At 37.5% G+C, this 10046-nt stretch overlaps 1 pseudogene; it reads right to left on the bottom strand.

The window, feature by feature from the left end:
• LOC102846248 overlaps positions 1 to 8962 on the bottom strand; it is a 17315-nt pseudogene extending 8353 nt beyond the window's left edge.
• Between the last annotated feature and the right edge of the window lie 1084 nt (positions 8963 to 10046).

Here is a 10046-nt window from a genome sequence, read left to right as displayed (position 1 = left end):
TGGGAGGGTGGAGGGACGGCACAGGAGAGGAAGGCCCTCTATGAGGTGGATTGATTCAGTGACTGGGATAATTGGGATGGGAGTGTCAGAGACAGTGCAATTGGCACAGGACAGAGTGGAGTTTAGGGCTGTTGTACATAGAGTCGCTATGAGTCGCAGGCGACTCGACGGCACATAACAACAACAACAACAACACATTAGTTGGCTTTGCTATCAGTATTATGTTTACTTGTTAGATTGAGTTTATCACTGAACAGGTAAATATTAATCATAGTTATATCTTTTTGATCCTTTGATCATTATATAATGTCTTTGTTTTTATGATGCTTTTGTCTTGAAATCCTTTGTATCAGAAATTAGTATCTCCATTCCCTCTCTACTTTGATTGCTTGTTGTATTTTTTTTCCATTCTTTGATTTTTATTCTTATCTTTTCCCTTCTTTTTAACTTGGTTCCATTATATATTAATGAGTCATATTTTGTTATCAATTCTGTTACTATTTTTTTTCTCTTAACTTGTGCATTTAATCCATATTTTTTTTCATTTTCTTTAGGTATGGGGATTTTATATTGTTGGGATTTGTACTTATTTATTTACAAAATTCGTATACATTGGTTTTCACACCAGAATCTTCTAATATCCCTACCACCTCCATCAAATTAACTAATGATTAATTCCTTCAGGAATGGTTTTATTGCTATCATCTTGTGCAGTCTTCTGTGATGTTGCTAATTTCATTGTTTCATCTACTTTTCTGAGGTGAATTCATTATGTTTTTTATCATTTACTTCATTGTTCTTGTTATTTCATTGCTGTTATAATGTTTAGTAAGTTTTCTTTCTTTCGTTTTTATAAGGAACACGATTAATTTTCTCTCTCTCTCCCTTCAAATCTTAAAATAGTTCACTTTTATTTGAAACAACCTTGACATTCCCTCTATTGAAAGGTTTGGTAACTGTAATACTTATTCTTTTTTTTCTGTAAAGTTTTATTAAAATCATTATTTAAAAAAGAGTGAGTGAGTAAGTGAGTGATCTAAAGCAATAGTTTCTAGAATTTTAGAGAACCAAAGAAATTAACAGAAGTGTAGGAGATGAAAAAAGTCTTTCATTCTTCCAAAAGTAATTTTTTTGGGGGCATGTTTGATTTTTTGGTTTTGTTTTGTTTTGTTTTAATGAACATTTATAAAGAATTTGGATTTCCATTCATTCATTGTTGCACATTTCCTCCTTGTCCCACCCTCCAGTGTGCTTTTTTCTTTGGCAATAAAGTTCTTTCATTGTTATACAGTCCTGCTCCTCTTCCCTCCTGCCCCAGACCACTTTACTTTGCAACTCTTATTTTGGACTCTTGTCATGCCAATAATAACTTATCATATATTCCTCTTCTATAGTTCTCTCCATTGTAGTAGTCACCATGCTAATGGTGAAGGTCAAAAATATCTTGGAAAGGATGCAGCTGGAAAGCTCTTTGGAGGCAAGAATGATGAGCCTCACATACTTTGGGCATGTAGCTAGAAGGGGCTATTCCTTGAAGAAGTACGTGAGCTTGGAAAGGTTGATGGCTGAAGAAGAGGAAGACGTCCTTAGGAGAGGAAGGTTGAGGTGAAGGAGAGGAAGACTTCACTAGGTATTACAAAAACAAAGAGTAATACTGATACCACAAACATCAAAAGAGTTTTTAAAACAAAAATGGAGAATACCAGTTTTTGTTTTACAGTTTTTATAAAATCAATCATTCTGGTACCATAGTGATTATATGTTGAATACTGGCTGATAGACCTGTGATTTGAATCCATCTGTCATTCCAAGAGAGAAAGATGAGAGGCCTAGTTTTGCTAAGGGTTAGTGCTTCAGCATTTAGATGGTGTTTTCATCATGAACTAGAATGAATTCCAGTGAGTATTGCTATCACATAACCTAGAAACACACTCTTATCTAGTAAACTCTTGGAAAATATAAGAGTATGTACTGATCAAAATCCACACGTGAATGTTTATAGCAAGAAATAAGTCTTTAAGCTGTCTTATGGATGAGCTGTGTTGCATTCATATCACCAGATACTTCTCAATAGTAAAGAACCAACTATAACAACACAAAATCACAAAAACCCTACAAGAATAAAGAATAATTTTATATCAGTTTGTGATAGAAGATCTTTACAAAGAGTCACCATGAAAGAATTTTGAGGAGGGATGTATTATGAAGCTTGGTTGTGTTGGTGGCAGAAAACTTTCTACATTTGTCCACACTCACAGAATTGTCTACCAAAATCAGAATCATGTGGTGTGAAAATAAAAGAGAAAATTTAATCTTCCCGAAGCAGAAATGCTTTGTAAATAAATTCTAGAAGTAAAATGCTTTTGTCCACTAAAAGAACTACTTTTTAAACTTGAATAAGTTCCAAAGGAATTACCATTTTCACATGATGTTATTTTTTATTTTACTGCAGCTATTTCTTTACAATTTGAAAATATTTCCAAATGGTATAAATGAAATGACTGTTTCATTTGTGAGAACCATAGCTTTCCACTCAGCTTATAATGATAATTTACAAGGCATTCAACAATATATCATTGACAAAAATTGAGCAGGAATATTATTATTAAATACCTCATCCGGTATAAAGAAATTCATGATTTTCTGATGGACTTGGTAGGGTCAATCTTTAACATTGACAAGTCAAGCCCATCATCATATTTAAACCTTGACTTTGCCTCAGGTTCAATTCAGTTTCTGTTAAAGGACAAAGGCCACTGGTGCTGTGAGCTCTGTCATTAATCGTTTCTGAAGTTATGTCACTAACATTTTTAGTAATTTTCATAAGATTGAAGAACTGCTCTATTCTTTTCCTACTAAGATAAAACTCCAGCTATCTTATTTTTTCTCCCTATTTCTTCCTGAAGATTCATGAACCACATTATCTGTGACTATTTCTGATATTCCAGTATTAGAAGTAATAATTTTTCTCTCAATGTATTTTTAATAAGTCTAACAGCGAAGGGTATTACAATCTCAATTTTTTCAAGGTGTCTGAAGTGAATGGGCACTATGCTTGTCATAACTTCTCAAAAAACTTTAAATTCTTTACCTTATGTGCTTAACAGCCATCACCTTCAAAGACAGAAATGAGATGGTCCTGAAAAGGAGGGGACCATCCCATTTCTGTCTCTTAATGCTATGAACTCACCTTTCTGTTTCCTATAACATAACAAACATGCTCCTTTTGCTAAAGAATCTTCTGTTCCCACCTGGAAACTTTGAGCATTTGAATGTTCTTTGAGTCCAGAACAAGCTATCAGGTTGCATCAATTAACACCAGCTCACAGCATGAAACATCATCTTTCCATAAAATTGGGTTTTGATCACCCCATTTCCCAGCCATCCATAGCTATGTCCAAGTGAACAACAGCCACAAACTCAGGAGTCCACATTTCTCCCGGTATTCCAGTCCCTTCACTCAGCCTTAACCCCAAAGGAGGTGAAAACAACAAGACGCGTCTTCATCACTCTTTGTTTCCCAACCGTTTTTCACTTGTTCATATATCTGTGCATGCAAGGTGAAGAATGCTGAAGGAACACATCCAAGCTCAGCCTGTCTCTTCATTGTTGTGTGCCTCCTACTTCCTCTCCACTGGATTCAGGTGATCACTATGAGTGTGTGTACTGGCCAGCTACCTTTAACTTAGGTTCTGCAATAGGACTGTGGTGAGCAGCTTTATCCTGACTCTCTCTCTCTCTCTCTCTCTCTCTCTCTCTTCCTGCTTTCTGTTCTTTCAAATGTGTAGCTCTTCAGTCAAAAGTCCTTTTGAATCTAAAACTCCACCCAACTGCAAAGAGAAAGGGAGAGTTAGGGATGTGTCCCTTTTGTAGCCCCTTTAAATCTATGTGGTGGTGTTGTTGTTGTTGTTATGTGCCATCAAGTCATTTGCAACTCATAGTGACCCTGTGTCCAATGGCCCTGAAACCTGCTCTACTCTATGCCAACCTAATTGTCTTTGACACACGTACCCTCATTACCCCAGTCACTGAGTCAATCCATCTCATCAATGATATTTCTCTTTATCTGTCCCTCAAACCTTCCAAGTATGATGTCCCTCTCTAAGGATTGGTCCCTCCTTGAAACAAACCCAAAATGTTATACAGAGCTTTAGAATCTTGGCTTCCAAGAAGCAGCCTGGTTTCACCCTCTCCAGAATGAACCTGTTTGTTCTCCTGGCAATCCATAATATATTCAATACTCTTCTCCAGCACCACAGCTCAAAGGCATCAATTCTCTTTCTATCATCCCTAGTCATTGTCCAACGTTCTGATGTATAGCAAGTAATTACAAAGACTATGGTCTGGATCAGGTGTACTTTAGTCTCCAGGCTAACATCGTTTTTCTTCTGCACTCTGGAGAGGTCCTTGATAGCAGACTTTCCCAATGCAATTAGTCTTTTGATTTTCTGTCTGCTGGTACCAGAAGTGTTGATTGTGGAGTCAAGCAAACTGAAGTTGTTAACAATCTCAGTCTCTTCACATGTATCAAAAATGAGTGTCCCTTGAGCCTTAGACTAAGGGTAAGGGTGGGGGGCCCTCAGGCCTGGAGCCCTCAGGCTAAGTTTATTAATTTTAGACCAATATTCTTTAAAAGACACAGCAATCATTTGTCTATTTGCTATACTGAACAACTTGGAGTTGCTTTGATGCTGAACACTATCCCATAGTCGTGTCAAACACCATAATGGTAACCCACTATGTACAATGGTTGGATGAGTTCCAGATTGATACATGTTGGGAAGCAGGAGTGGCATCCACTTCCTAAACTAGGTGCCTCTGGAAACTCTACAAACTCTCTTGTAAATGTACAGAAATGATGATAATCATAGAACAGAGTTCAGGTCTTCTGTGCAAATCTTATTCTAAGTCATATTTGACTCGACAATGCTTAACTACTACTAAATGAGACTAGTGCTATTATATCTGGAGGAACATTCTTCCACTTTGCACATCACTTTGTCAATGTGCTGTATGAGGTAACCTGGGTTTACTATGATGCTGAACCTTAACCCTGTGCCATGGGGATATCAAATACCAGAATGGTTTCCCATTGTGGACAGTGTTTGGTGGAGCTCATAGTTGTGAAACAGGTTGGGAAGCAGGAGTGGCATCCACTTCCTAAACTACATGCCTCTGGAAACTCTATAAACATGGAGAAACAATGATAGCTATGGAAATGCATTAGGTCTTTTGTTCATAGAGTCACTATGAGTCGACCTCAACTCAACGACAATCAACAACTGCAACAACAATATGTATACATACACAAAAGCATACCAAAAAAATCAAGATTTTAATGGAGCCACATATTAATCCTTAAAATAATTATTTTGAAGTAGATCTATCTCAGCTTGCTTCTGGGAATCCATTTCTATCTTTACTCCAGCAATCCTCTCCTTCTTCTGGTTCATCTTAGACTTACTTAATATTTGTTTACCCACCTTAGATTTTTTTTTAAATTTTTTTGAAACATTATTCATCCAGCGGATACTGTGCACTGTGATTTATTGTACTTCAAATAAGGATTTTACAGTGATAATCTAATTGTAAAGGAAGCACAGTTATCTTATATGCATTAAAGACTTACAATATTTCTGTCTTCTGAGGCATTGGACATCTTATACTTGGACACCTTTTCAGTTATGTTTTACATATACATAGGTTCTAAATTATCCATATTTTTTTACATAATGTTGACAAATCTTATCACTCCTCTTAAGTCTTTAATAGATCTTCCTCCTTTCTATACTCAGGATTGAAAGAGAAGTCCATGAGTGAAAATAACTTCTAGCATTATATTATTTTTTAATTTGTCAAATGTGGGAACACATATACTACAGCACTATAAGGTATACATGTAAAATAAAATAAAATTTATTGGAAATATTCATAAAGATTTAGTAGAGTACATTACTCCTCCAACTTGGCATCATGTAGAGAGTCATGCTTCAATAGAGCACAGCTGGAGAGCCTTTGAACTTAGCTCCTGGTATCAGGCTGTTTTAGTATTTTGTTAATTCAAACTGTTGTGCCAGCTGCTTGCTAAGCTAGTAAAAAGGGGGAAAGTCAGGAAAGAAATGAGCCTCAAAGTCATCCAAACTTGTCTCTCAGTCCACCTCATGGCCCTTGGTGGGCCATTAAGCATGAGTCTTTCCATTAGTGCTCATGGATTCTGGGTCAAAGTGATTCTTGCATAATTGCCCAGGACATTCCCTGCAGCTGGGGCATATAGGGAGCCACTGTTTGAAACAATCCTGAAAGACTATTTAGACCTCTTCATCTATATCTGAAATAAGAAATCAACACTGTTCATATTCTAGGATCAGAAATATTCATGCCTGACTGAGGTCTGTCACAGCACTTGTTTATATGCCAAGGTATATATCCTTTTAAAATTACTATTAGAAAATGAGTTATACAGGAAGGTAAGAATCATCCTTTTGTTATTACAGAAACTTTTGTGCTTAAAGGAAGGTTGTTATGCCACTATTATGAGAAGCTAAATGACTCTCTAGATGTAGCTCCCTCTCTCGCTGAATAACAACTTACTGCCATGGAATCAGATCCAACAGACCTGACCCTCCAGTAGATTTTCAGAGGCTATAGATTGCATGGAAGGACATTTCCTCTCTTTCTGCCATGAAGCAGCTAGTGGACTTGAACTTCCCACTTTTGGGGTTGCCCTGCAGCTCCTTATCCACATGTTGTCGTTGTTAAGTGCCAATGAGTTGAGTACAACTCATAGTGACTTTATGAACAACAGTTCTGGACCCTGTGCTATCCTGTACCATCATCACACTTTCTGACACAGTTCAGCCCTTACAGCAGTGAAATGTCTATCCACCTGATTGACAGTTTTCTCCTCTTTAGCTGATCCTCCACCTTTCAGAGCACGATGTCCCATTCCAAGAAATAGCTCCTCCTAACAACATGCATGAAGTATGTTAGGCAGAAATTCATCATCCTTGTCTCTAAAGAACACTCTGGCTTCACTCTCTCAATGACGGGTTGGTTTGTTCTTTTGGCAGTCCATGAAATGTTCAGTGCTCTTCTCCAACACCACAGCTCAAAGGCATAAATTCTTCTTCTATCATCCTTATTCACTGTCCAGTTCTCAGCTGCATAGCAAGTGATCGCCCTGAATCAGATGCACTTTAGTCCACAAATACCATTAATCCTCAATTACTGAGAGATGCCACTAACTACAGACTTTCCCAGTGTAATATGTCTCCTGAATTCCTGACTTCCAGTGTAATACGTCTCCTGAATTCCTGACTACTGGTACTAGGCACTAAGGGTGTTAATTATGGATCCAAGTAAGATGAAATTGTTGAAAGCTTCAATCTGTTTTCCATTCAACATGATGTTGCGTATTGGCCCAGTGATAAGAATCTATGTTTTCTTGACACTGAGATGCAATCCATATTGAAGGCTGCATTCTTTGATCTTCTACAAGTGCTTCAAGTCTTCCTCACTTTCAGCAAGCAAGGTTGTGTCATCTGCATAACACAGGTTGTTGATAAGTCTCCCTCCTATTCTGATGTTGCATTCCTATTCATAGAGTCCAGCTTCTTAGGTAATTCGTTCAGCATACAGATTAAATAGTTATGGAGAAAGAATACAGCCCTAGCCCACTCTTTTCTCAATTTTAATCCAAGTAGTGTTCCTTTGCTCTGTTCGCAAAATAGCCTCCTGGTTCAGAAATTGGTTAAGTGCTTTGGGACTACCATTTTTCTCAGTATCAGCCACAACTTGTTATGATCCACACAGTCAAATGTCCTTACATGGTAAGTAAAGTACAAATATACATTCTTTTGATATTCTTTACTTTCAGCCAGGATCCATCTGACATCAGCAATGATATCCATGGTGCCACAGCCTCTTCTAAATTCTGCTGGAACTTCTGGCAGTTTCATATCTATGTACTGTTTTACCCTTTTTTGAATGATCTTCAGCAGTATTCTGTTTGTATGTGATTTTAATAATACTGTTCGATAGTCTCCACATTCAGTTGGATCATCTTTTTTGGGAATGGGAACAAATATGGACCTCTATCAAGTTGTTGGCCAGACAGCTGTTTTCCAAGTATTCTGGCATAGGCTATGAGCACATCCAAGGCTGCATCTATTCATTGAAACAAATCAGCTGGTATCCCATCAATTCCAGGGGTCTTGTTTCTTTGTCAGTGTCTTCAATGCAATGTCCATTTCCTCCTTCATTATCTTTGTCTCCTGTTCATGTGGTACTTTCTGAAATTCTTCAGTGTCAATCATTTTTTTGGTACAGTGACTCTGTGTATTCCCTCCATCTTTTTTGTTTTTTAAACTCTGTGGGTCATTTAAATTATTGCCCATAACATCTTTCACTACAGTGACTTGAGGATTAAATTTGTTCTTCAGTTCTCTCAGCCTGAGAAATGCAGAGTGAGTTCTTAGCCTTTTCTTCTCCAATTCCAGCTCTCTGAACATTCTTTTATAATACTTTGCTTTATCTTCTGAGGTGCCTTTTGAAATCTTCTGTTCAGATCTTTTACTTCAGCATGTTTTCCCTTTGTTATGGCTTCTTGATGCTCAAGTGCAAATTTTAGAGTCTCTTCTGACATAAATTTTATTTTTTTTTCTTTCTCTGTTTTTGTAATGATCTTTTGCTTTCTTCATGGGCAATATCCTTGATGTCATCCCACAACTCACCTGGTATTCAATTACTGGTGTTCAATGCCTCAAATTTTTTAAGATGACCTAGAAATTCAGGTGGAATAGATTCAAGATAATATTTTTGTTCTTGTGGACTTATTTTAATTTTTTTCAACCTCAGTTTGAACTTACATGAGTTCAAGCCCACAGTCCATTCCTAGCCTAGATTTGACAGCCAGTATGACTTCTTCCACAGATGCAGTCACACTGATTCCTTTGCAGCCCATCAGATGAGGTTCCTGTGAAACTTGTCATTTGTGTCTTTTAAAAAGGTACTTGGAATGAATAAATTACTAAAAATACAAAATTTTATCATCCTCTTTGCAGCTTCATTTCTATCACCAAGCCCATATTTTCCAACTACTATTCTTTCCAGTTCCTTATCCACCAAGCCACCAGCTTGAGCAGTACATATTATTCATCTGCCTATTAGGGTTGTAGTTGCCGTACAGCAGTCACTTGTGGTTGCTATGAAGCTGAACACTGTGACACTGATGTGTCAAATGCGTTAATGGCTGGTTACCCAATGCGGACAGAGAGTGGGGTGGAGCTCCCCGATTAAAAGAAACTTGTAAGAAGGAGTGGCATCCACTTTCATAATAGCTTGCCTCCGGAAATCCTATGAACCTGGAGAGAGGATGAAAGGCACCCAAGCATCGAGGACTCTCCTTCATAGGGTCACTATGAGTCGCCTGAGACTCGACGGCACTTAACAACAACAACAATTAGGATTGTAATTCTCTATTTGTATACCATGGCCAAGATAGACACGTGTGTGTGTGTGTGTGTGTGTGTGTGTGTGTGTGAAAGAGAGAGCGAGAGAGAGATATTGCAGTAAGAAATTGAAAACTAAAAAAAAAAAAGACATTAAAATGGAGCTGATGATGACTAAATCATTCCTTTTCAAGCCATCCTGGGTTACTAGAATTTGATCCTGAGTACTCTTGACAATCTTGACAAGGAAAAGGGATATAACAATGCATAACTTTAAAAGAGCAGTAGGTAGCCATCTCAGGCAGTTTTGTGATTCTAGTTAATGGAGAGGATGGAATAGTTGGCAAACAGAAGATCTGCAAAACTTTTATTTGGCATCTTGTAAGTGGTTCTGTCACATCACTTGTGGGTTTGAATACAGTCCAGCAAGCAGTTATAGAGATAGTAGCCATGCATACCTGACTGGTACTTTCACTACAGATAATTTTCTTTACCACAGATGTGGTAATGTAAACATGTGTAACACTGAGTTGATTATCTTCCCTTTGAGAGAAGTCACTTATTTAACTGCCCCCTTTTGCATTTAGCAGTCGATTC

This window comes from Elephantulus edwardii, unplaced genomic scaffold (assembly GCF_000299155.1).
Source record: "Elephantulus edwardii isolate Elephantulus edwardi_28Jun2011 unplaced genomic scaffold, EleEdw1.0 scaffold00383, whole genome shotgun sequence".
Lineage (NCBI taxonomy): Eukaryota > Metazoa > Chordata > Mammalia > Macroscelidea > Macroscelididae > Elephantulus > Elephantulus edwardii.
This window is presented reverse-complemented; position numbering and strand designations above follow the sequence as displayed.